At 38.6% G+C, this 25341-nt stretch overlaps 1 pseudogene; it reads left to right on the forward strand.

Annotated features, from left to right (window-relative positions):
• Positions 1–549: 549 nt before the first annotated feature.
• LOC125838314 (uncharacterized) lies at positions 550–24645 on the forward strand (annotated as a pseudogene).
• Positions 24646–25341: the final 696 nt, after the last annotated feature.

Consider the following 25341-nt stretch of genomic DNA (forward strand, 5'->3'; position numbering starts at 1 on the left):
AGACAACACATGATTTTCTTCTTTCTACATGACCACAATGATGCCTAAGTGCACTTCTCTTGGGTCTTCAATCATTTCCATGTACAAGTACACTTTCATTATCCTTTTATTTTCAATTGTAAATTACATAACAATCAGCATACACCTTGGATTACAATGGGAGACTACAATACAATTCACAGAGGGGAAGCTATAATGGTGGGGTCTTCTTTGCAAGATTCAGAGATAAGAGATTTTGATGAATATCTGAGGGATACAAGCATGTCAATCCTAAAGCATACTGGTAGAGAATATACCTAGACTAACGGACACACATATAATAGAATAGATTGGGCTTTAGTTAACACAAGATGAATGTTGACTATTCCTGACATGGAGGTACAAATTCTAGACCTTGGATGCTCTGATCATTCACCACTCAATATCAATTTTGTTCAACAGGTTGAGTTGAGATCCAGAGCATTTAAATTTTTAAACCACCTAGCAAAATATGTGAAATTTCAGGAGACTGTGAAACAAGCATCGCATGAAAGGGAATGAGGAACTAACATGTTGATGGTGTGGCAAAAGTTAAAGATAGTGAAACAAGTTTTAAAGAAGTTAAATACAGCTGAGTTCCAGGGAGTGGAACCTAGAATAAAAATGTACAGGCAGCAACTACAAGATATACAAAGTTCTATGAGGCAACCAGGACAACCCACAAGCTTGATTGAAACAAAAAGGGAGGCCAAACTAAACTTGGAAAAATGGCTGAATGTAGAAGAAAGCATCATGAGACAAAAATCTAGAGTACAATGGTTAAAATTGGGAGATGGAAATACAACTTACTTCCATGCTAGATTGAGAAATAGGCTTGCTCAAAACAGAATAGCTAGTCTAACCAATGCTAGTGGGAACATAGTGACAAGCACTAATGATGTAGAAGCTGACATACTTGGATTCTACAAAAAATTAGTGGGGACTTGTGCAACTCAATTACCAGCTGTGAATTGTCAAGCAATGAAAGATGGACCTAGACTAGATAGAGGCCAGTAAGCACAACTGATAGCACATGTGTCAAGTGAGGAAATAGTACAAGCTCTACATGGGATAAATGACACTAAAGCACTAGGCTGTGATGGCTTTAATTCATATTTTTTCAAGAAGACTTGGGAAATAGTAGGAGAAGAGATCATTGAGGTTGTACAAGAGTTTTTTGTAACAAGGAACCGTTATAAATTGTACTACAGTGACTCTGATTCCCAAAGTGGACCACCCTTCAAAAATATTAGAGTATAGACCTATCTCATGCTGTACTATTGTGTACAAAATCATTTCAAAAGTAATTACTAACAGAACACAAAGTGTGATGGATAGTTTAATAGATAAAGGGTAGTCTGCTTTTGTGCCAGGCAGATTGAACAATGATAAGATCATCTTGAGTACTGAACTGGTAAAGGGTTATGGGAGGAAAGGGATTTCACCTAGATGCATGGTGAAAGTTAATATGAGGAAAGCGTATGATTCAATGGAATGAGAGTTCTTAAAATAGGCGCTGATCCAATTGCTTTTCCCTAGTGTATTTGTGGATTGGGTAGTCATTCAATGCATAAGCACAATCTCTTACACTGTCTTGATTAATGGATTTCCCAGTGAACCATTTGAGGCAAAGAAGGGGCTAAGACAAGGAATCCACTATCCCCTTATCCCTTTGTATTAGTCATGGAGTATTTCACAAGACTATTGAAACAGCTGAAAAAATCTCCAAGCTTCAAGTACCATCCAAGATGTGCTAAACTATAGTTGATCCAACTAAGTTTTGCTGATGATCTTCTCTTATTTAGTAAAGGGGAACTCACATCTGTTAAACAAGTTGATGAGATTTTTAAAGTTTTTTCAGCAGCCTCTGAACTGGAAGCAAACGTAGATAAAAGTTCCATTTATTTTGGAGGAGTACCAACTGAAATGCAATTGGCCATAATGCAGGAGCTAGATTTCTCACAAGGTACAATGCTTTTTAGATACTTGGGAGTTCCCCTAAGTACTAAGAGAATAACTATGGTGCAATGCCAACAATTGATTGATAAGATTCTAGGAAGGATACAAAGCTGGATAGCTAGATTCCTATCATATGGAGGAAGGGTCTAGCTAATCAAAAGTGTATTGTTTTCTATTCAAGTATTCTAGTCACAGGTATTTATCTTACCAAAGAAAGCGATCAAATGCATTGAAGGGTTATGTAGAAGCTTTCTATGAACTGGAGGGGAAGATTTTTCAAAAAAACATTGGTTGCATGGGATCAGCTGTGTAAACCAAAGACTGCAGGAGGCTTAAATATTGTAAGTATCCAGGAGTGGAACAAGGCAGCCATTTGCAAGCTTCTGTGGAATCTGAGCAAGAAAAAAGACAAGCTATGGGTACAATGGGTGCACATGTACTATGAGAAACAGGGGATAGTATGGTATATACAAGAAAACCAGGCCTCATGAATGGTGAGGAATATCCTACAAACATATAAAGTCTTGGAGTTTGTGAGATGGAATGAAACACAAGTGATACAAATGGAGAAGTTCTCGATTAAACAGGTGTACCAATTAATGAGAGGGGAATACCCAAAAGTAGAATGGAGGAAGCTGATATGCAATACTTATGCATTTCCAAAATGGAGTTTTATCTTATTCTTAACATTGAATGGGAGGCTCCCGACAAAGGAAAGGCTACTTACTTGGGGTAGTGTGGAGAAAAACAAGTGTATTCTATGTGATGCTGGAAATGAGAACATTGAACATCTGTTCTTCAACTGTCACTCTCAGGCCAGGTTTGGCAAAAGGTTTTAAGATGACAAGCTATCAAAAGGCAGACATCAGGATGGAATGAGGAACAAATATGGGCACAAGATCAGTATAAAGGGAAGCTACTAGAAGCTGAAATATTTCGCATAACACTTGCAGCTAGTGTTTATTACATCTGGCAGGAGAGAAACCAGAGGATCTTTTAGAAGAATAATAGAACCTGTGTTAGTCAGGACGATAGTTTGGATAGATGTTGGAAGTATACAGTCTTGGGAGATTACATGCTGATTTTCTTTAGTGTTTTGTAATTCTCACTTTGGTTAATAAAAATGTTTATTTACAATATATATATATATATATATCACTAGTCCATTGACATGATTAATATATTGAATCAACTTAGAGACCACAATTCATCCATTCAAAGTATTCGAAGAATGTGAAACTTGATCCGAATCAATCACTATTCTTTCAAAAAATAACTATGTTATCCTGTACGATTTAATAGTGGATGACAAAACAAACCAAGTATAAAATTATGAAATATCATCTAAATTTTCTGATTCTTTTTTTCATAAGTTGATCTTGTCTGATAACAATCTATTAATAGTCGCTGATAAAAGTACCAACAAGATCAAATTTCATGATCCAAATACAACTTGGTTAGGACAAGATGGGTATTGAAGAATTTTTGTTGGAAGCCTTAAAAACCAGCGAGAATTACCAATATTGCACAAAAGTAAAAACATTATGAAGTGGGCCAAAGCCTAACGCCCGCTCATTCATCGGCTAATACTGAAAATTATAAGTGTGTTTATTTTTTTCCAGTATCATTGGAGCATATAGATGGTTTGGACACATTATTTGATGGATTTAATATTAGGTTTAACTACTACACAATTAATACCCACGACACAAAAAATGATAGGTACATTCTGAACGATTTAATAATCGATGGATGACATGAATTGAACATGAATTATGAAAGTTTTTATACGTCAAATACTTTTTATGATCCTAGCAAGAATTGAAGAATTTTATGGATATGAGTCAATGAATCAAATGTTGTTGCAACATAGGCCAACTACAAAGGATGGTTTGCATTTCAGACTATTTCTTGTAAATTTTGAATCGATCCTAGTGGCCAATATTTGGTCTAATGAGCCGTTAAATAATTATAAATCATGAGAAAGTAAAAGGTCGAGCTAATACATTACAAATTGAAAAAGGAGAAAATGTGGAAGTTCAAGGAATTACACATTCACCAGTGTGACTTTATTTTTTATAAAATAAATATATCTTTATGAAATTATTGAGATCTATAAGTTACATGTTCAAGCCATTAAAACACACTAAAATTTCTGTTAGAACATCCTATATCATTTCGCTTGGCATGTAACCTTTTCCTAAATTTGCAATAATGCAAGATATTTTATGATCTGAATTGATCTTTTGTAAAAGGTTTTTGTGAAAAGAAAAATTTAAATCTAATTTATGAGTGTTAATACAAGGTCAGACTGATGTTCAGTTACATTATTCTTTTTAAGTTTGGAAAATGCAGAAGAATTTGATCCTAATTGGGCTTATCTTTATGCCTAAGATGTATGTGCCATTAGGGGGTTGGACCGTTCAAGGTGGACTTGGTCCAATTGGACTCCTAACATTGCCTTCTGAAAATTTGAAAAAGTATACACTTTTATTCTTCACAGTGTTTAAGACCGAAGATTAATACAAGGTTCTAATATGCTCCGATGCCTAAAAATTTGTCTTTTAAGCACACTTATCTTCTCAGAAAGAATATCTCGCCTTAAACTAGGGAAATCTTGGATTTAAACTTTTGGAATGATAAAATACTTATAGGAAACATTCATCCTATTTAATGGGTCTTATGTGACACAAATTAAAGTTAGTTAGGCCAATGAGATTTGAATGTCAAATAATAATAAACATAAAAATATTGTTATCTTTATGATTTTGCAATCAACTAACTTTATCATTCCATTTTTTTTGCAATAGGTCAAGCGTTAGAAATTATTAAAAACTGTACAAATCTTTATTTGCTGGATATGTTGATCTAAATTTAATAGACAAAATATTATCCCTAGAGAGCTTGGTAAGCTTTCTTTGGTACTTTATTTTTTCTATAAAATGGATTTAAACTCATATTTTAACTCTCTTTATGTGTCACGCTGACAATTCGTTATTGATCGGATTGAACACTCTATAGTAGAGAGCTTTAGTGTCGATGGAAAAACATGCATTACATCTAGAGTTTATCCAACATTAACCAACTATGGCGATGCACATTTATTTTGTTTTAACAATAGTACCAAGACAGTCAAAATTGAGACTCTTGATGCTTGAAACATGGGTAAATCCGAGAGATATAACGAAAATGTTGGGAGAAAAGAAAAAAACATATATTTCTTTAATTTTCTTTTCTCTTTTAATGTTGATCTATATTTATGAGAATATGTACGAATTTTCTACTTCAAGTAAATCATGAATAAAATATTATTTTTTTCTATTAAACTGAATTGATGATGCTTGATATAGAATGTCATTAGTTTTTCTACTAAGTTCTTATTTCATATCAAAATACATAAATATTTACTTATTCTTTGTGTATATATAATTCACAGACAAATAAAGGACTTATATACTTGTAAGTCAATGTAATGAGGCTTTAAAAAATCCAGCTACAAGAAAAAGATTGAGCTTGAAAGATTTCATGAATTGAGGTTGAAACTAGATTTTTTAACTATGATTTAGATAAGAATATTTTTTCGTCTTCAAGTTTTTTTTATAAAATTTATTTATGTATTAGCATTCAAAAATATGACCAACATATGACTCGTCTTATTAAACATTACAGAGGTTTAGTAAACACTATACCTAATGTGTTCAACTTATAAGTGTTATGTGTCATTTACCCAGGCTCTAATATTAATAATAACAATTTCCATGATTAAGAAATACTTAACTAAACTAGAACGAATATGTAAACATTCAAATTCAATAATTACTGCTAAAATTGAGATTTCATTTTTTTAAAACAAAATCATAAATATATGATAGACAAGAATATAAAAGTTTCATCCTTGAGCAAAATGATCTACTAATTTAGCTATACAATATGCTTTTCCCCTCTCGGAAAAATAAATTAACAAGAACTACTCTCTAATGTTAGTCAAAAGTATTGACCATATAATATCATGGTAGGTTCCTAACCTAAAAGACCGGTACAAAAAACTTTTTTTGTTGGTCAAGAACTTTTGTATTAATTGTTGTAACTCATCATATGTATTTAAATCCTTTTTATCTGTATCTAGCTATTGATTCGGTACACTCCAATCTCACTCGGTGTAGGGCGATCAGTTGAATAGAGCGGGATTGATCGATTTATATATTAAATTCCGACTTGCCATACCAAAAGCGAGGGAATTATTGTTGTTTACAAGAAAATGGCTATCAACAACCACAAAAATGGTCACTAAAAGTAGAAATGTCAAAATGAGCCCAAATATAGAAATTCCATCCATAATTTTATGGGTTGAGCTTAAAATAATTTTAATTGGCTCAATATCAACCCATTCAAGTCTTAACTCATTTTAAAAGAATTTTCAATTGAGTCTAATTAAATTTCACATTTCAACCCATTTTAAGATCCTTTATTTTCATTGGTGCAATGTATGTTCCCACATTGTATATATGAATTATTATCTACTTTATATCTTCTAGAATTTATCTATACAATTATTTAATTTGTAAGTTAAAATTTTGCTTCTCTTGGATCAAAATACATGTTGAGTAACTCATCTTAAATATATGTTTATTTTATTGGTATAATATTTTGTAACGACCCATCCTAATTGTTATGACTAGGCCACGGTGAAGGAAATCGGGCCAGAAAGCTTTCCGGGTAGTGACTTAAAAATTATAGGCTACGCTAGTCTCATATAGAATCTAAGCGAGGTAAGGTATAGGTCCATCTAGGAATGAGTGGGATGAATTCTCTAGGTTTGTTATATATTTGCTAATAGCGAATACATTAAGGAACCAATAGGGCTTCACAAAATTGAATTTGGGTGAGAAAAAATCCAGAATCGATTTTAATGTGAAGAAAATAGTTTTGGACGTTAAGGTAAGAATGTATATTGTGAAAAATGGGATATTTAGGAATTTCTGATGCTCTAAAGTTTGTGTAATCTACTATAGCATACATCGGATCTCTATAGCGGTAGCGTGCAAGCGCTATAGCAGGTTGAGCTACTATAACGAGGTAAGTCAAGATTGTATGCAGAAAAAGTCCCAAAACCTTGTATTTTCTGCAAAATTGTTCTTGAGGTTGAGAAGGGAGAATAAAGGCTGTTCACACTTAATTTTCCACCAAATATTTAATCTTAACAAATCTAGGATATTACTCTTGGGGGAGTGTTTTGACATGATTTAATGGTAGAAAAACCTTAAATTGGGTGGAATGACCATGAACTCGTTTGGGGTTAGGAACTGGTGATAATCCAGATATAATTAGGACATTTGTGATTGATTGTTGTGTCTATTGATTATTTTAGACCAAGAACAAGCTAAGACACTTCAAAAGGAAAAAAATCGAGTCCTTTAGAGTTTCTAAGAGGCTTGATTTGAGGTAGGTGATGATTGTATGTTTTCCAATTTATGTATGTATGAATGTCTATTGCTTTATAGTATCACTTTTTAATGCATTTCGAGGAAATCATAGGGATCATATGAAATGACATCATATTGATAGTCTTATATAATGAACTTGTGTACTTTACTTGTGGTTTCAAGTGTTATTGTTCATTGTGATTATGATTGTGCATGATTTTTGGTTGGCTTGGGTACCACGCCGATATAGGAAGACTAAGGAAAGGCTCAGGTACCACACCTGGTATGAATAATAACTCTAGTTGGCTTGGTTATTGTCACGACCCAAGCCTAGGGCCTAGACGTGACCGGCGAATGGGGAACCCGAAGGAACCCCAAACAAGCCTCATAGCGTATCTTACACATCATTGGTCGCGGAAGCAATTAAAATGACCATAAGCGATAAGCATAATCAAGGGGGAAATCGGGACTAAGGGAGCAAGAAAAAAAGAAGAAGAAATGATACATAAATACCATAGATGAATCAAGCTCAAACATAATACACAACTTGTCCAACACCACCTCTAAACATAGGTACTTTAGCGGGGGCCAAGACAAACAACTGGGCTCACCCTCATAGTCAAAACATAACTAAAAGGAAAAGTCTTATACATAGCAAAAGATCATAAGCAACGTCCCCGGAATGGAGGACTCACCAATAACCTTGATAGAAAATCGTATTAGCCACGCGGAGGACGAGGGTCAAGCGGTGCTCCGGTCCCTACATGGTGACATCATGTAGGCATAGAGTATGCGTTAGTACGTTTGAATGTACTAAGTATATGGGATGCAATGCAATGCAACAAGGGATGGACATCATAGGCAAAATGCATAATCGTACCCGATAGATAGCATATTAATGAGATGATATGTATAATGATGCTTATATAAAAATCATATTTAGTAGGACATAGTATATGTGTAGTGAGTGACCATCAATATAGTATTTCCAAGGCCTACCACCCCCTTGGAGAGGCGAAAGAGGTATAAACCCCTCAATATGGTTATACGGGCCTACTACCCCCCGTACTAGGCAACCAAGGTACAAACCCCTTGATACGGTTATACGGGCCTACTACCCCCCGTACTAGGCAATCAAGGTACCAACCCCTTGATACGGTTACCCGGGCCTACAACCCCCCGAGCTAGGCTTGATCGACTCACACACTATATAGAGAAAATCATATACATGTATCCATTTCATCATCATTTCAATACTTATATAATCATCCGACTCATAGGACGTACATTGGACCTTCCATTTCATAAGAATTCTATAAATGACATTTTATCAAACATATGGTGGGCTACTTGTTCATGTAAATAAAATCATGTGTTTCAAGAGTACTAAGTCCAACCAATTTCAAAATCCATATAAAACAGCCCACCAACAACATACATATATATATACATATATAACAACCTTCATAATTTGATCATTGAGGCATGAAAACCATAAACATCATATAATCATTCCATTTCATGATAATATACAAAAATAGACCATAATAGGATGTGTAGTAATAATTCCATAATTCAAGAGTTCATAAATGATCATAAGGACCCATAAACTTGAAGTAAAATAGAGGATAAATGGTTGGACTTGTGGAAAGGAAGGTTTCCACAATCAACCCACATACCTCAACTTTGGAGAATTCTTGATGAAGATTGGAATGGAGAATTGCTTGAGATTGAATCTTGAATCCGGAATTAAAGCTTGGGATCCTTGAATTTGGTTGATGATCTTGGTGGAATTTTTGGAGAGGGTTTAGAGAGAGTTTTTGGATGTTTTGAAGTTAAATGACTAGGTATGGATATGTCCCCTTTTTATAAAAACGTCCCAACACTTAGAAAAAAAAATTGAGGCGGGTGAACAGTGTTTTCGGCTACTGGAATTTGCATTTTCTGCCGGACAGGTTTTACGAAAATGGTCATAACTCCTTCATCCTAACTCGGAATGAGGTGAAACAAATTGCGTTGGAAAGTTAATTCACAGAGCTTTAATTTTGATAGTTTGAGCTCCTTTCAGTTCCTTGTGTGCTGAGAGATATGCCCCTTTAAAGTTGACCCTCAAAATCGCATTTTTTGCGATTTTCGAATTTTGATACGGTTGTTCTAAAATTCGGGTTAGACTCATTTCCCACTCAATTTGACCCCCTGAATAATAATATGAAGTCGAATTTCCGAAATGATGCACGGATTTTGAGATATATGGAAATTACAATTTTAGGTGTTTTCGAAGCACATTTTCGGGCATTTTTGGGGTCGTTTCAATATCTCCCCCTTGGGAACATTCGTCCCCGAATGTTAAAGAAACGTACATGAGGGACACAAACGTGGCAATATCAGCCCACATAAGGATGCAACAATGCACTTACACCTTATTCAAAACCTCAACATAGTTGTAACACCACAATGAACTTGTTAACTTAAACATGAATGTATGCAATAACATGGTGGCTGAACTTAAGACCTGAGATTTTATAAAGGGTTTAGATAAATACCTTAAGCTTGAGTGGAGTGGAAAAGATAAGGATATCGCCTTTGCATGTCCGCTTCGGCCTCCCAAGTCGCACTTTCAACTTGTTGATTTCTCCAAAGGACCTTAACGGAAGCCACATCTTTGTTTCTCAACCTCTTCACTTGTCTATCTAAAATCTGGACCGAAACCTCTTCATAGGTCAAATTATCTTCAACAACACCCACAACATCAAGAGGCACAATGGCATTCGGATCACCCACACACTTCCTCAACATAGACACATGAAATACCGGATGAACCAAATCCATTTCGCTAGGCAATTCCAACTCATAAGCTACCTTGCCAATTCTCCTCATCACCTTATAAGGACCCACGTATCTTGGGCTCAACTTGCCCTTCTTACCAAAACGAACCACACCCTTCATGGGTGACACCTTCAAATAGACCCAATCACCAACTTGGAATTCAAGAGCCCTTCTCCTCACATCGGCATAGGACTTTTGGCGACTTTGGGCCGTCTTCAACCTTTCTCTAATCATCCTAACCTTCTCAAGAGCCTCCATAACTAGATCTGGTCCTAACAAGGCCACCTCACCAACCTTAAACCACCCAACCGGTGATCTACAACGCCTCCCATAGAGAGCCTCAAAAGGAGCCATACCGATGCTAGAATGATAGCTATTGTTATAGGAAAACTCAATCAATGGAAGATGATCATCCCAACTACCCTTAAGCTCCAATACACAAGCCCTAAGCATATCCTCAAGTGTTTGGATAGTCCTTTCGGCTTGTCCATCCGTTTGCGGGTGAAAGGCCGTAGTAAGCTTAACTCTCGTACCTAGACCCCTTTGAAAGGACTTCCAAAAGTGTGAAGTAAATTGAGTACCACGGTCCGATATGATGGATAGAGGAATCCCATGCAACCTTACCAAGTCATGAATATATAACCTTGCATAATCTTCCGTCCCATATGTTGTCTTTACCGGTAGAAAATGAGCCGATTTTGTCATCCTATCAACCACCACCCAAATAGAATCAAAACCTTTTCTAGTCTTGGGTAAACCAACTACAAAATCCATATTAATTTCTTCTCACTTCCAAGTAGGAATCTCTATGTCTTGGGTTAGACCACCCGGCCTTTGATGTTCGGCCTTGACTTGTTGACAACTATGACAACCGGAGACGAATTTGGCAATGTCCTTCTTCATGCCTCCCCACCAATACACATCCCTCAAATCTCTATACATTTTGGTGGAACCGGGGTGAATGGAGTAGGAAGAATTATGAGCCTCCTCAAGAATTTTCTCCCTCAAACCATCAACACAAGGCACACACAACCTACCTTGGTACCTAAGGGCACCATCTCCCCCTTGGGAGAAAACTTCCACCTTACCCTCTTTCACCAAGGCCTTCAATTCTAACAAGGAAGAGTCAAGATCTTGTTTTGCTATCACCTCATCAACCAAGGAAGACCTAGCACCATCAACAACGACCACACCACCATTACTAATTTCTTCCAACCTAACCCTCAACCTAGCCAACCGATGCACCTCCCTAGCCATTTCCCTATCACCAATATCAACATGAGCTAGGCTACCCATAGACACCCTACTCAAAGCATCCGCCACCACATTAGCTTTACCGGGATGATAATGCACACTCATATCATAATCTTTAAGAAATTCTAGCCACCTTCTTTGTCTCAAGTTGAGGTCTTTTTGGGTGAAGACATATTGGAGGCTCTTATGATCGGTGAACACATCAACATGTACCCCATACAAGTAATGACGCCAAATCTTTAAAGCAAACACCACCGCGGCTAATTCAAGGTCATGCGTAGGATAGTTCTTTTCATGCACTTTGAGTTGTCTAGACGCATAGACTATCACCTTACCATTTTGCATTAGGACACAACCCAAGCCAACTCTAGAAGCATCACAATACACAACGAATCCCTCAAGCCCATCCGGTAGTGACAATATAGGAGCGGACACAAGTTTATCTTTCAAGGTTTGAAAACTCCTTTCACACTCGTCGGTCCACTCAAACTTAGCCTTCTTTTGTGTCAACTTAGTCATGGAAGAAACAATAGAAGAAAACCCATTCACAAATCTCCGATAGTAACCTGCTAAGCCCAAGAAGCTCCTAATATCCGACGGGGTCAATGGCCTAGGCCAATTTCTAATCACATCGGTCTTCTTAGGATCTACCTTAATACCATCCCCCGACACCACATGACCTAGGAAGGCAACCTCCCTCAACCAAAATTCACACTTTTCATACTTGGCATACAACTTCTCCTCTCTCAATCTTTGCAACACAACCCTCAAGTGACCCATATGTTCTTCCTCGCTATGCGAATAGATTAAAATATCATCAATGAAGACCACAACAAAGGAATCAAGGTGGGGTTTAAAGATCCTATTCATTAGGTCCATGAAGATAGCCGGTGCATTGGTCAACCCAAAGGACATGACCACAAATTCATAATGCCCATACCTAGTCCGAAAGGCTGTCTTGGGAATGTCACACTCCCTCACCTTCACTTGATGATACCCGGACCGAAGATCAATCTTAGAGAAGTGGCTAGCCCCTTGCAATTGGTCGAACAAGTCATCAATCCTAGGAAGAGGATATTTATTCTTGATGGTGACCCTATTGAGTTGCCGGTAATCAATACACATCCTAAGGGACCCATCTTTCTTCTTCACAAACAACACCGGTGCACCCCATGGTGATTGGCTAGGCCTAATAAAACCCTTCTCCAACAAGTCCCTCAATTGTTCCTTCAACTCCTTTAACTCCGCCGGGGCCATACGATAAGGGGGGATAGAAATGGGTTGAGTATCGGGGAGGAGGTCTATGCCAAAATCTATTTCCCTTTCGGGAGGAACACCGGGAAGGTCATTAGGAAAGACATCAAGGAATTCATTTACGATCGGAACCGACTCTATAAGAAGGGTTTTGGACTCCACATCCCTAACCCTCACAAGGTGATAGAGACACCCCTTAGAGATCAACTTACGGGCTTTAATGCAAGAGATGAACCTACCCTTGACTACCACATTTTGGATCTCCCACTCAAGAATGGGTTCACTTGGGAATTGGAACTTGACCTTACGGGTTCTACAATCAATGGAAGCATAGTATGCATGCAACCAATCCATCCCAAGAACAACATCAAAATCGACCATGTTCAACTCAACAAGATCACAAGGCAATATTTTATGCAAGATGCAAATAGGACAATTTCTATAGACCTTCCTAGCAACAATATATGCACCAATAGGAGTAGACACCTTATATGACTCACGCAACAATTCGGGCTCGTCTTCCTCTTGTATTAGGCATGATCTAGCATAGCAAAGAACAACCGTTAGGGAAGACCTTAATTCAACTCTACAGCACGACTTAGAAAAAGGAGAAGGGAAACATTTCCTAAAACGTCTCATAGCCTCCTACTCATAGTTGTGGTGCACAACACAACCATGAATCGGACTCTAATCAACGTGGTGTGTTGGACTCCGAGGATCTATCAACCTAGTGCTCTGATACCAAGTTTGTCACGACCCAAGCCTAGGGCCTAGACGTGACCGGCGAATGGGGAACCCGAAGGAACCCCAAACAAGCCTCATAGCGTATCTTACACATCATTGGTCGCGGAAGCAATTAAAATGACCATAAGCGATAAGCATAATCAAGGAGGAAATCGGGACTAAGGGAGCAAGAAAAAAAGAAGAAGAAATGATACATAAATACCATAGATGAATCAAGCTCAAACATAATACACAACTTGTCCAACACCACCTCTAAACATAGGTACTTTAGCGGGGGCCAAGACAAACAACTGGGCTCACCCTCATAGTCAAAACATAACTAAAAGGAAAAGTCTTATACATAGCAAAAGATCATAAGCAACGTCCCCGGAATGGAGGACTCACCAATAACCTTGATAGAAAATCGTATTAGCCACGCGGAGGACGAGGGTCAAGCGGTGCTCCGGTCCCTACATGGTGACATCATGTAGGCATAGAGTATGCGTTAGTACGTTTGAATGTACTAAGTATATGGGATGCAATGCAATGCAACAAGGGATGGACATCATAGGCAAAATGCATAATCGTACCCGATAGATAGCATATTAATGAGATGATATGTATAATGATGCTTATATAAAAATCATATTTAGTAGGACATAGTATATGTGTAGTGAGTGACCATCAATATAGTATTTCCAAGGCCTACCACCCCCTTGGAGAGGCGAAAGAGGTACAAACCCCTCAATATGGTTATACGGGCCTACTACCCCCCGTACTAGGCAACCAAGGTACAAACCCCTTGATACGGTTATACGGGCCTACTACCCCCCGTACTAGGCAATCAAGGTACCAACCCCTTGATACGGTTACCCGGGCCTACAACCCCCCGAGCTAGGCTTGATCGACTCACACACTATATAGAGAAAATCATATACATGTATCCATTTCATCATCATTTCAATACTTATATAATCATTCGACTCATAGGACGTACATTGGACCTTCCATTTCATAAGAATTCTATAAATGACATTTTATCAAACATATGGTGGGCTACTTGTTCATGTAAATAAAATCATGTGTTTCAAGAGTACTAAGTCCAACCAATTTCAAAATCCATATAAAACAGCCCACCAACAACATACATATATATATATACATATATAACAACCTTCATAATTTGATCATTGAGGCATGAAAACCATAAACATCATATAATCATTCCATTTCATGATAATATACAAAAATAGACCATAATAGGATGTGTAGTAATAATTCCATAATTCAAGAGTTCATAAATGATCATAAGGACCCATAAACTTGAAGTAAAATAGAGGATAAATGGTTGGACTTGTGGAAAGGAAGGTTTCCACAATCAACCCACATACCTCAACTTTGGAGAATTCTTGATGAAGATTGGAATGGAGAATTGCTTGAGATTGAATCTTGAATCCGGAATTAAAGCTTGGGATCCTTGAATTTGGTTGATGATCTTGGTGGAATTTTTGGAGAGGGTTTAGAGAGAGTTTTTGGATGTTTTGAAGTTAAATGACTAAGTATGGATATGTCCCCTTTTTATAAAAACGTCCCAACACTTAGAAATTTTTTTTGAGGCGGGTGAACAGTGTTTTCGGCTACTGGAATTTGCATTTTCTGCCGGACAGGTTTTACGAAAATGGTCATAACTCCTTCATCCTAACTCGGAATGAGGTGAAACAAATTGCGTTGGAAAGATAATTCACAGAGCTTTAATTTTGATAGTTTGAGCTCCTTTCAGTTCCTTGTTTGCTGAGAGATATGCCCCTTTAAAGTTGACCCTCAAAATCGCATTTTTTGCAATTTTCGAATTTTGATACGGTTGTTCTAAAATTCGGGTTAGACTCATTTCCCACTCAATTTGACCCCCTGAATAATAATATGAAGTTGAATTTCCGAAATGATGCACGGATTTTGAGATATATGGAAATTACAATTTTAGGTGTTTTCGAAGCACATTTTCGGGCATTTTTGGGGTCGTTTCAGTTATCGTGCCATTACATTAACACTTTTTGTATGGGTTCCTTAAGAAAACCAAGTATGTGTAATTGTGGTTCCATGAGTGAAGTAAGTTTACCTTTTTATAATATAATGTAGTATGTTGGACTCATTCAGTGGTATAGGTTGCTTGCAAGGTGAGTTGGACTCATGTATGGCTTGTATGTAATCATGTGAGATATGTTTCATATGTATGTTCACTTAGGATAAGGATCGGGAGTTCGGGTTGTTTCATATTTATTGATGTTATGTGTTGACAATGTTTACTATGTTATGGTTCTCTGTTTACATTTATGTTATGAACTCACCGCGTGATCCTATCAATATACTATGGTTGTGTAGTGATATTGTATCTATTCTTTTCTTGTAGAGTACTGGCATATTTCAGCGTATGATATGAGACCTCAGTTAAAAGATGCTTGACTCTAAATCTAAGGGTGAGATACTTTTCCATGTTGCTATGGGTTCCTCTACATTTTCTTGCCTGTCTTTTCAAGAAAATATATTCGACTAATAGTTCATGTTTTCTAAGTTTTGGGGTTGCATTCCTATTCTTGACTTATTTAGTGTTTTGGTACTATGACTTTTACTTCTAAGGGTTTTATTTTTGCAAATGTTTGACTATTAAATGAGTTTATAGGGACTCAAATTGTTACTTATTCTTACGACTGTCTCTTGCTATTTATATCATGAATTGGTTGTAAAGATTGTTTGTTGGGTTAATTTTGGGTTGGTAGTTGGTTATACCACCGGGTGGTTTAGTGTAGGGGTCACTCACGACGGGTGGATCATGACAAAATTGGTATTTGAGCTCTAGGTGTGTTGATCTCATTGTACCAAAATGATTCTAGTAGAGTCCTAAGGAACGGTACAAAGACGTATTTACTTTTCTACAAAAGGCTACAGGACTTTAGGAAAATCCTATATCATTCTTCCTTCGTACTATTATAACTTTATTCAATTGATATCTGGTGATCATTATTGGTATCAAACCTGTTACAATCTTCTATTTGTTAATGGTTAACACAAATTGCAACGGTGCAAGGGTAGTAGCTCCAATTATAGTGTCAATGGTGGAACCAACAATGATAGGGCATGGCTGATATAGAGGTAGAGATGGAGGCAAGGTCAGGGGTAGAAGAAGGGAAACACCTACTTGGGAAACACCATGTGAAGCGACCCAGCCACTGCTCAAGATCATGTGGAAGAAGAGGTAGAGATAGATATTAAGGATGAGGCTGAACCAGTGGTGAGAACGTATGCGGGGGTTGTAAGTCATCCCCCTATAGATTTTGAACATATTCAACAAGTGTTCGCCTTTTTAAATGGGTTTGTAGGTACTAGAGTGACTCCCAATGTGCAAGCTACACATGTTCCAATTACTCGTCCTATTGCTACTACGGTGCCTTAGAGGGATGGAGACTTGGAAACTGAGACACTCTTCCATCCATTACTTGGCCTGGTGATGACAAACACTAGACATGAGATGGTGACCAAGTTTATGAAACTTAAGCCTCTCGCTTTCCATGGTTTTGAGAGTAAGGATGCCTTAGAATTCATCTCGAACTGCTATGAGAGGCTTCATAAGTTGGGTATATTGCAACCGCATGGGGTTGAGTTCGTAACTTTCAACTTTTGGGTGAATCAAAGCAATGGTGAATAGAATTTGTTAAATGTCGATCATCAGCTATGCCTCCACTAACTTGGACATTGTTTCATGCTTTATTCTTTGATAAAATATGTGACTCGTACTCTAAGAAATTGAAAAAAATGACTTTATGGACCTTGAGCAGAGCAACATGACTTTGGTTGCTTATGAGGCTAAGTTCCATGCCTTGCTTCATTATGCTACGTGGTTACTATACACTAAGAAGGAGATTATTCTCTTTTTCGTCAAAGGTTTGAATTCTGACTTTATGTTTTTTTTGGCACATGACCTATGCAAGTAAGGGCTTCAATAAGCTAATTGATTTTGTAAAAAATATAAAGGGGGTTCGACAAGCTCAACAGGACAAGAAATTTCCTAAGAGGTCCAGTAGTATGGGCAATTAATGTGGTTCATATTCTAAGGCTTCTAGTCCATAGGTGTATTCAGCTCGTCCGATTCAGTCGGCTTTGACCTCTTTTATAGGTAGTCACTTATGGGTTCCATAATAGTCTCTAACTCAGGGCGGTCAAGGAACTTTTTATGCCTAAGCCTATATGCCCTCACTTAACTATGGATATTTTAGTGTGGTGAGTTGGGACACTTTAAGAAGGAATGCCGTTAGAGATAGACTATTGGCCACTTTATGTACGAGACTAGAACAATGGTTCCAGCAAGGGGAAGCAATAATGGTAGAGAACGTCCATAGGTTAGGCAATGAGGTAATCAGGAAGACTGTGGAGACCAAGGAAATGGTAATGCAAGGAGGGGAGAAGTGAATATTGGTAAGGGGGTTGCTCGCGCTGACGATAGAGCTCAGTGTTAAACTTTTTTGGGTAGATCAGAGGCTAAGGCATCAGATGATGTGATAACATATATTTTTTTTGAATGTGATTGGATGACTACTGTGTTGTTCAATTTGGGTTCTAATTATTCATATGTATCTATTAATTTTTCTATGGGACTTGTTTTAAGTTGTGACACCCTTAATGCCCCTATCTATGTTGCTACCCTATTTGGAAATTTGTAGTGGGAACCCATGCGTATCGTGATTGTTTTGTGATGTTTATAGGTCTGCAAACTTGGGAAGATTTAGCCATATTGGATATACTATATTTTGATATTATCTTGGGTATGACTTGGATGTCTCGCCATTTCTTTATGTTAAACTATAATGCTAAGGCAGTGACTCTAGAGATCTTGGCTATGGAAAGATTTGAATGGGAAAAGGGTATGGAGGCCTAAGACATTAAAGATCGTGTCCTTGATTCAAGCTAGCAGACTAGTGGGGCTAATTTGTTTGGCCTAGTTGGCCCATCTCCATTATGTTAGTGCAAAGTCTCTTTTGCTTGAGTCTATTCCCATGGTTTAAGAATTTCTGAAGGTGTTTGCTACAGATCTGCCTAGTATGCTTTCGGATGGGGATATAGACTTTTGTATTGATTTGAAGTTGAGCACTTGACCAATTTCTATTCCTCCCTATCGTCTGGCTCTGACTGAGTTAAGAGAACTCAAAACTCAGGTTCAAGAATTGCTTTATAATGGTTGTTTTCATCCTATTGCTTCTCATTCGGGTGCTTCTATGTTGTTTGTGAAGAAGAAGGATGGTAGCATCAGAATGTGCATCGATTCACAGTAGTTGAATAAGGTTATAATCCAGAACAAGTGCCCTATACCACATATAGATGATTTTTTTGACTAGTTTGTGAATTCTAGCTGCCCTTAGTTGCCTCTCTCGGGCATGTGGTTTTGAAAGAACGGGTGATGGTAGATCCCTAAAAATATTGAGTCAGTTAAGAATTGGGTCCGGCTTATCTTTTTGACAAAAGTTAGAAGTTTTGTGGGTCTTGCTAGCTACTACTGCAAGTTTGTGAAAACTTTGCTTCTATTGCTACTCATTTGAACAGGTTGACTCAAAATGAGACACTATTTGAGTAGTTAGATAAGTATGAAGAGATTTTCCAAAAGCTCAAGAACCTTTTGAATATGTTACTTATGCTGACATTATAAGGAAAAGGTAAGGACTTTATTGTTCATTGTGATGCTTCACTGGTATTAGCAGTAGAAGGTAAGGACTTAATTGCTTATTGTCATGCTTCACATTTTTGATTTGGTGCTATGTTGATGTAGGGCATGAATGTTATAGCTTATGTTTCTAGGAAGTTGAATGTCCATGAGAGGAACTACCCAACCCATGATTTGGAGTTGGCAACGGTAGTGTTTGCTCTCAACATCTGGTGGCATTATCTTTATGTAGTCAAATGTGAGGTATGCACTGAACACCATAGTTTACAACACGTGTTCACTCAGAAGGATATGAATCTGAGACACAAGAGATGGATGGAATTACTCAAGGATTATGATGTGGTCATTTAGTATTATTTAAGGAAGGACAATATTAAGGTAGACGCGTGATGAGTCAGAGATTTGCACTCATTTAGGGCTTTACTTAAATGGATTTAGTGTCCTCAAATGTTTATTTTGTGCCAATAACTGATGTAAAACCCTTGATTTCCAGGTATATGGATTGAGGAATAAAGCAAGGACACTAATTTGCAAAAAGTAACAAAGCGAGTTGAAAGAATGAAGAAAAGAAAGCCTGGTGATCGCCAAGTGCACTTGGCGAGTTGCCGAATGGATACTTGACCGCCTAAAGTTCCAGTGTGCAAAGCCTTGAAGGTAAAAACCAAGTTGGTGAGAGAAAGGAGCAGTCGGCGGATCACCAAGTGGTTTCACGATGCAATGTTGGATCGCTCGAAGTTACAGACCTCGGGCATGCTAAATGCCAAGGTAGAAGGGCGATGGAAATGACAAAAGGGCGGCTCACCGAGTGGTTCAGCGAGCCCGACTTACTTCGCTGAGTGACTCTTCACAACACATTTTTGGCGACTATAAATACAGTTTTGAACATTTAGTTTAGTATCTTAGCTCATATATTTTTAGTCTATTATTGAGTTTTGAACTGGGGAGACAATTTTCTCTAGTTTTTCCTAAGTTTTGAAGAATTGAAGTTTTTTCACTTTTGAGAAATTGGAAGTGCGTCTTTGAGATTCTTTGAATTGGAGCATTATAAGGACGAATCTACACTTACCCAGTTGATGGATAATCAATTTGGTAACTGTTTTTACCTTTTTATGATGTCTAGCTAAAACCCCAATTCTTGAAGTGTGATTATGTGATTATAGGCTGATTTAGTTTATGGGTATTGCTAATTGTTAGTTTAATGCTATTTAGAAGTGACTTCAATCATTAATTGTGGTTTAATTTAAGAATTGTAGTTACAAATGCAGTTCTACCCTTGTGTTTTTGGCTTGCTCGAGAGAGAGGTTTTAAAACTAAACTTATTGATTGATGGTCTGTGGGTATTGGGTTGACCTGGGTTCAGCTCGAGAGAGTGAATCCTAAACCCAATTCCACACATTCAACTCGAGAGAGTGAATAGACTAAGGTGTGGGTTGTTTTTATTTTGCATGCTTGTTGATGTTCGAGAGAAATCAACTTGATTCGGGGTAAATTGTTCCAGAGAAAGTTTATATCCTCTATAGCCTAGCTTACTCACTAATATCTAACTATTTTCTAATAGTTGCAATTACCCATTTGTCTATATTAGCCTATAATCGAATCACATCCCAAGAACCCGTCTCATTATTATTATTTCGTATTGTTTGCCATTGTTTGTAGTTGATAATTCCAAACTAAAACCCCCTATTTGACATTCATGTCACTCCTTAATTTGAATAATGTCTTTATTCGATAACTCTTATTTCTATGACTGATTTGATCATGTTCATGCTTCCCTATTGAATCTTAAACACCTACCGCTCCCTGTAGGATTCGACCCTAACTCCTTTAGTTGGGTTTTATACTGACTAGCGATCGTTGACACTTAGAATTGGATGAAGTGTCCTTGAAGCATTAATCAAAATGGCGCCGCTGCCAGGGAGTGGTGTTGTTTGAGATTCTTTTGGTGAAGTTGAATTTTGTTCTTTTTAGTCGTAGTTGAATCTACTTACTTTTAGTTTTGGTTTATGGTGTTACTTATTGAACAGAGGATATGCACATGTATTGTAGCAGTGGTAACCAAGTAGACCACCCTCCGTAAAAAATGATGATTCTTAGGACTAACATCCTAAATTTCAAGAAATTGGAGGGTGAGACAATCCATAAGTTGTGGATGAGATTTAAGGCGCTATTGCTGCAATGCCCAACTTATGGAATCCTAGATAAAATGCTAATGGACTGCTTTTATAGAGGTCTTGGTCCTGAGAATAGAGGAATGGCTGACCAACTTTCTCCGGGTGGTCTAATACGACAACCCTATGCAATAGTAGCCCAACTCCTTGATCGCATGACTAAGACCAACAAGGAGACAGAGAAGAACTAGGATTTGGCAACACTATTGACTCAGTTGGATCTCTTGGCCAGAAAGATAATGAAATTGAAAATACCGTACAAAACGAAAGATAGGTACATTACCCCTCATGCGCATAGAAAGCCCAAGGAGTACGAGGGTGGGTAGATAGAAGAGGTGTTATTACTCATTCTTCACAAAGTCAAAAATCACTACAAAGTGTTGAAAGAGATAAAACAGAATGTCACGATGCTGAATCAGATGATTGCCTCACATTCCATGTCTATTCAATTACTGGAGACCCAAATGGGTCCTATATTGTCTCGTCTCTACCCAAAACAAAAAAGAGGGGTGGGGGGTTGCCTAGTGATACTATGGCGAAACCCCAAGAATAAAGTTTGAGCAAGGACTTGCGTCGTGCCAGGACGTTAACTAAGGCATTGCTTGGGAGGCAACCCAAGTTTTTATTTGCTTTCTTTTTGTTTTTGGAATAACGTGTGTTGATTGTGCATGTTAAAGTGTAGAATATGTTTGAAAAGTGCAGGTTGGCCAGAAAAAATGTCCAGTCGGTGACTCGCCAAAGTGGTCGGTGAACAAGACTTGGACCGCTGTTGGACTCAAGAAATTATGAAGATGGAGTTTGGAAAACTTGGCGGGCCCATGGACAAGTCGGCGAATCGCCGAACAGGTTGGCGAGCCTGACTTTGTCCGCCGTTTGGACCCCTAAGTTAACTGAAGGTCCTGTAAGACTCGGCGAGGTAAGTAAGCCCAGTGCTTCGGCGAGGTCGACTAACATCACCGAAAGGGCACGAATTGAATGGTTTTAAAAGGCCAAAGGCTTAAACTTTCAAACTCTGTTACATTCCCTCACTTTTAACTTCATTACAATAACACCCGCACTTCAAATTTCCTATATTTTTGCATTTTCTTGCTTTTTAGTCGTCATTCGTGTGTTCGGATTGGAATTCTTTGCCTTCTAGCTTTACATATTCATATATTTGACATTAAAGGTTGATTTTCTGAACCCCAAACTCTAAAATAGCGGTTAAACTCAAATGCATTGTTATATATTGTGTTGATGTGTGCTGGGCCTCTTTGATATCGTAATTGTGTGTTTGTGTGCCTATTTTAGTTTTGGTATCGTGCCTAAATTGTTAATTTCTTGAATTTCGTGCTTTAAAAATGATCGTAATCTTGTGGGTTGTGCTTAATTTTGTTGAGTCTAGTCGGGTGAACTTTGAGTAACTCAATTTGTGCTAAATGACGTGTTTTGCCCAATGATGGAGCGTTTGACGTCATTTTTAAGGGCTAAAGTCATCAAATGACCAATTTTGGCCAAACCGGGGGAAGCCTAAGTACCCCGGTGGCATAGGTCTAATGGGTCTGGGCTTAATTGAAAATGTGTATATTTTGAAATTATTTTCGGGGGCTGAAGGGTTGATTTTTGAAGTTGGGGTTGAGAATATGCAGTTGGGTAATTTGGCAAGCTGGGTCGAGCTCGCCGAACCACTCGGTAGTTCATCAAAATCACCTTTGATTGCCTTTAATTTCATGCTTTTGTTGAGATTGGTTCTGTAACTTTTGGAGTGAAGCCTGAGCTCGCCGAGTGCACTCGGCGACTCGCTGAAAGTTTTCGTTGATCGCTGTTTCTGCGCCCATAACCCCTAAAATGCACTGTAACTTTCAGCGGGATTTTCTGTGCTTGCTGAATGATGTCGGTGATTGGCCGAAAGTCCCGTCTCATCGCGGACATGTCATTTTTCAGGGACATTTTTGTGGTAATCCTTTCGGCGAGCCCGATCTGGCTCGCCAAAGTGATTCGACGACTCGCTGATCGGTTCGGCAAGTTTTTCAGTAGTTTATTTTCTGCATTTTTCTTGAATTGTTCTAACTTATTTTGGTGTGTTTTGTAGATATGGCTAGACCAAAGTGGAAGGTTGAGACATGCCACCCCGCAAGAGGGCAAAGGGAATTATCATAAATGAGGATGCATCTGCATCCAAAGCAACAGACACAAAGCTGCCTACCACCTGTGGTAAAGGCAAATAGAAAGGAAAGGCACCTGCTCCTACATCACCGGAGGTCAGCTCTAATAGTGAGGGCATATATGCCACTCAACTCACCACTTCTAAGAGTAAGGGTGAGCACCAGGACCCTCAGGCTGCAGCTTCTGAGCCTGAGGATAATGAGCTACTAATGGCCCAGACTGCTGAACTACCCTCCAAGAGGATGCATGATCCATCTAGGATCTGGGTATCCTAAGCTTCTACTCCTCCTCCTGTCCCAGACCAGGCTGTGGTCTTAGCACCACCTGCACAGGGTCCTCCTCCCCGGTCTATGAACAGACTAAAGACTGAGGGATTGAGGACCATCGTCGAGGAGAAGAGGCTTTCTACTGATGGAGTCATAGATAAATACCCAGAGATTTGGGGCTACATGAGGTCCCACAAGTTCCAGATATTCACTAGACCCTGTGGCCCTTAAATTCCAAATTGGGTCTGGGAAATCTACACTACCTATGGAGCCCTAGTACCAAAAGGAAAGAAGCAGGCATCTAAATTCAAGCCGGTTGATTTTGTGGGTGTTATGGGCAAGAAAGTGAAGTGTGATAGTGATGCTATCAATGCAGTTCTAGAATGTACAAAAGATATTGAGGATGACTGTCAACACATGATCTGGACAACAATGCTGAAGAATATGAAAAACTAGTTGGCCCCTCTGTTATTTGATGGTACTCCTAGGTGGATCGAGGCAAGAGCACCCATAGAAAAGAAAGACCTCAATGTAGCAGCGAAGTACTGGTTTCACTTCATCAACAGTTCTATCATACCATCTCAAAATGAGTCTATCCTCCACCATGCGAAAGAGCCTACCTTGGATGCATCATTGATGGAACAAGGAAAAACTTCGGTATGATCATTGGCCAATAAATGGCTATGAGGGCCAAGCAGCGTTAGACTTCTCTTCCCTTTTCGGTGTTGATCACCGAGCTGTGAAGACGAGCCCGAATACCTCGAGATGACAAGAAGGATGTGGAAGTGATTCCCACATCCTGTATCGACATCTGGCAGATTGAGGCCGAGTACCTGAAAGATGAGGCTGAGAAGAAGAAGGCAACCCCGGTTGTTATTGATACTGAGACACTACCTGCATAGGAAACATTACCTACTCTGGCCCCTACCTTCATGTATATCTAGTGTTGTCCCTTATGTGACTTCCAGTTCCTGTACAGCTCCCCTGTTTCCTAGGTCTACTGTTGCTGCTTCCCGACCTCCACTCACCCAGACTGTGTTACTATGGATGGGGCACCTAGCCCATTCTGCTGATAGGTGTGCCTCCAGGCTTGAGGCCACAATCCCTGGGATGATTGAGAGGGCCCTTACTGCTGCTGTGACACCTCTTAGTGCATCTATTGATGCCCTTGCGGCATAGATAGCGGTGTGTAAGCAAGGCCAGGAGGCTACTGATGAGGTGATGGCTCTAAAAGCCGCTATTACTGAGTTGAGGAAGGACATGGACCAGCTGAAGTCTACATAAATGTCCATGATTTTAGGGACTGTGGAAATCCCCGATATGCCAGCAAACATGGATGTGCCTCCGGCTATCACCGGAGATGATGCTCGAGTTGAGGAGGTGGCCGCTGCAGAGTCCGAGGCTGAGACTAATGAGGAGTAGCTTGGTGTCAATGAAGAGGCTACTTATGAGGGCCTTACAGAAGTTGAGGAGGCTATAGTGGAGTCAGCTGTGCAGATCTCATTGTCAGACATACCCATGGCTGGTCCTAGTGGAGCCAGTAGTGCTGATGTTGCACCGGGCACTGATGCCCTAACAAATAGAGTGACTGTGTAGAC

Source organism: Solanum verrucosum, unplaced genomic scaffold, assembly GCF_900185275.1.
Source record: "Solanum verrucosum unplaced genomic scaffold, falcon-dt-bn FXZP01000110.1, whole genome shotgun sequence".
NCBI classification, from domain to species: Eukaryota; Viridiplantae; Streptophyta; class Magnoliopsida; order Solanales; family Solanaceae; genus Solanum; species Solanum verrucosum.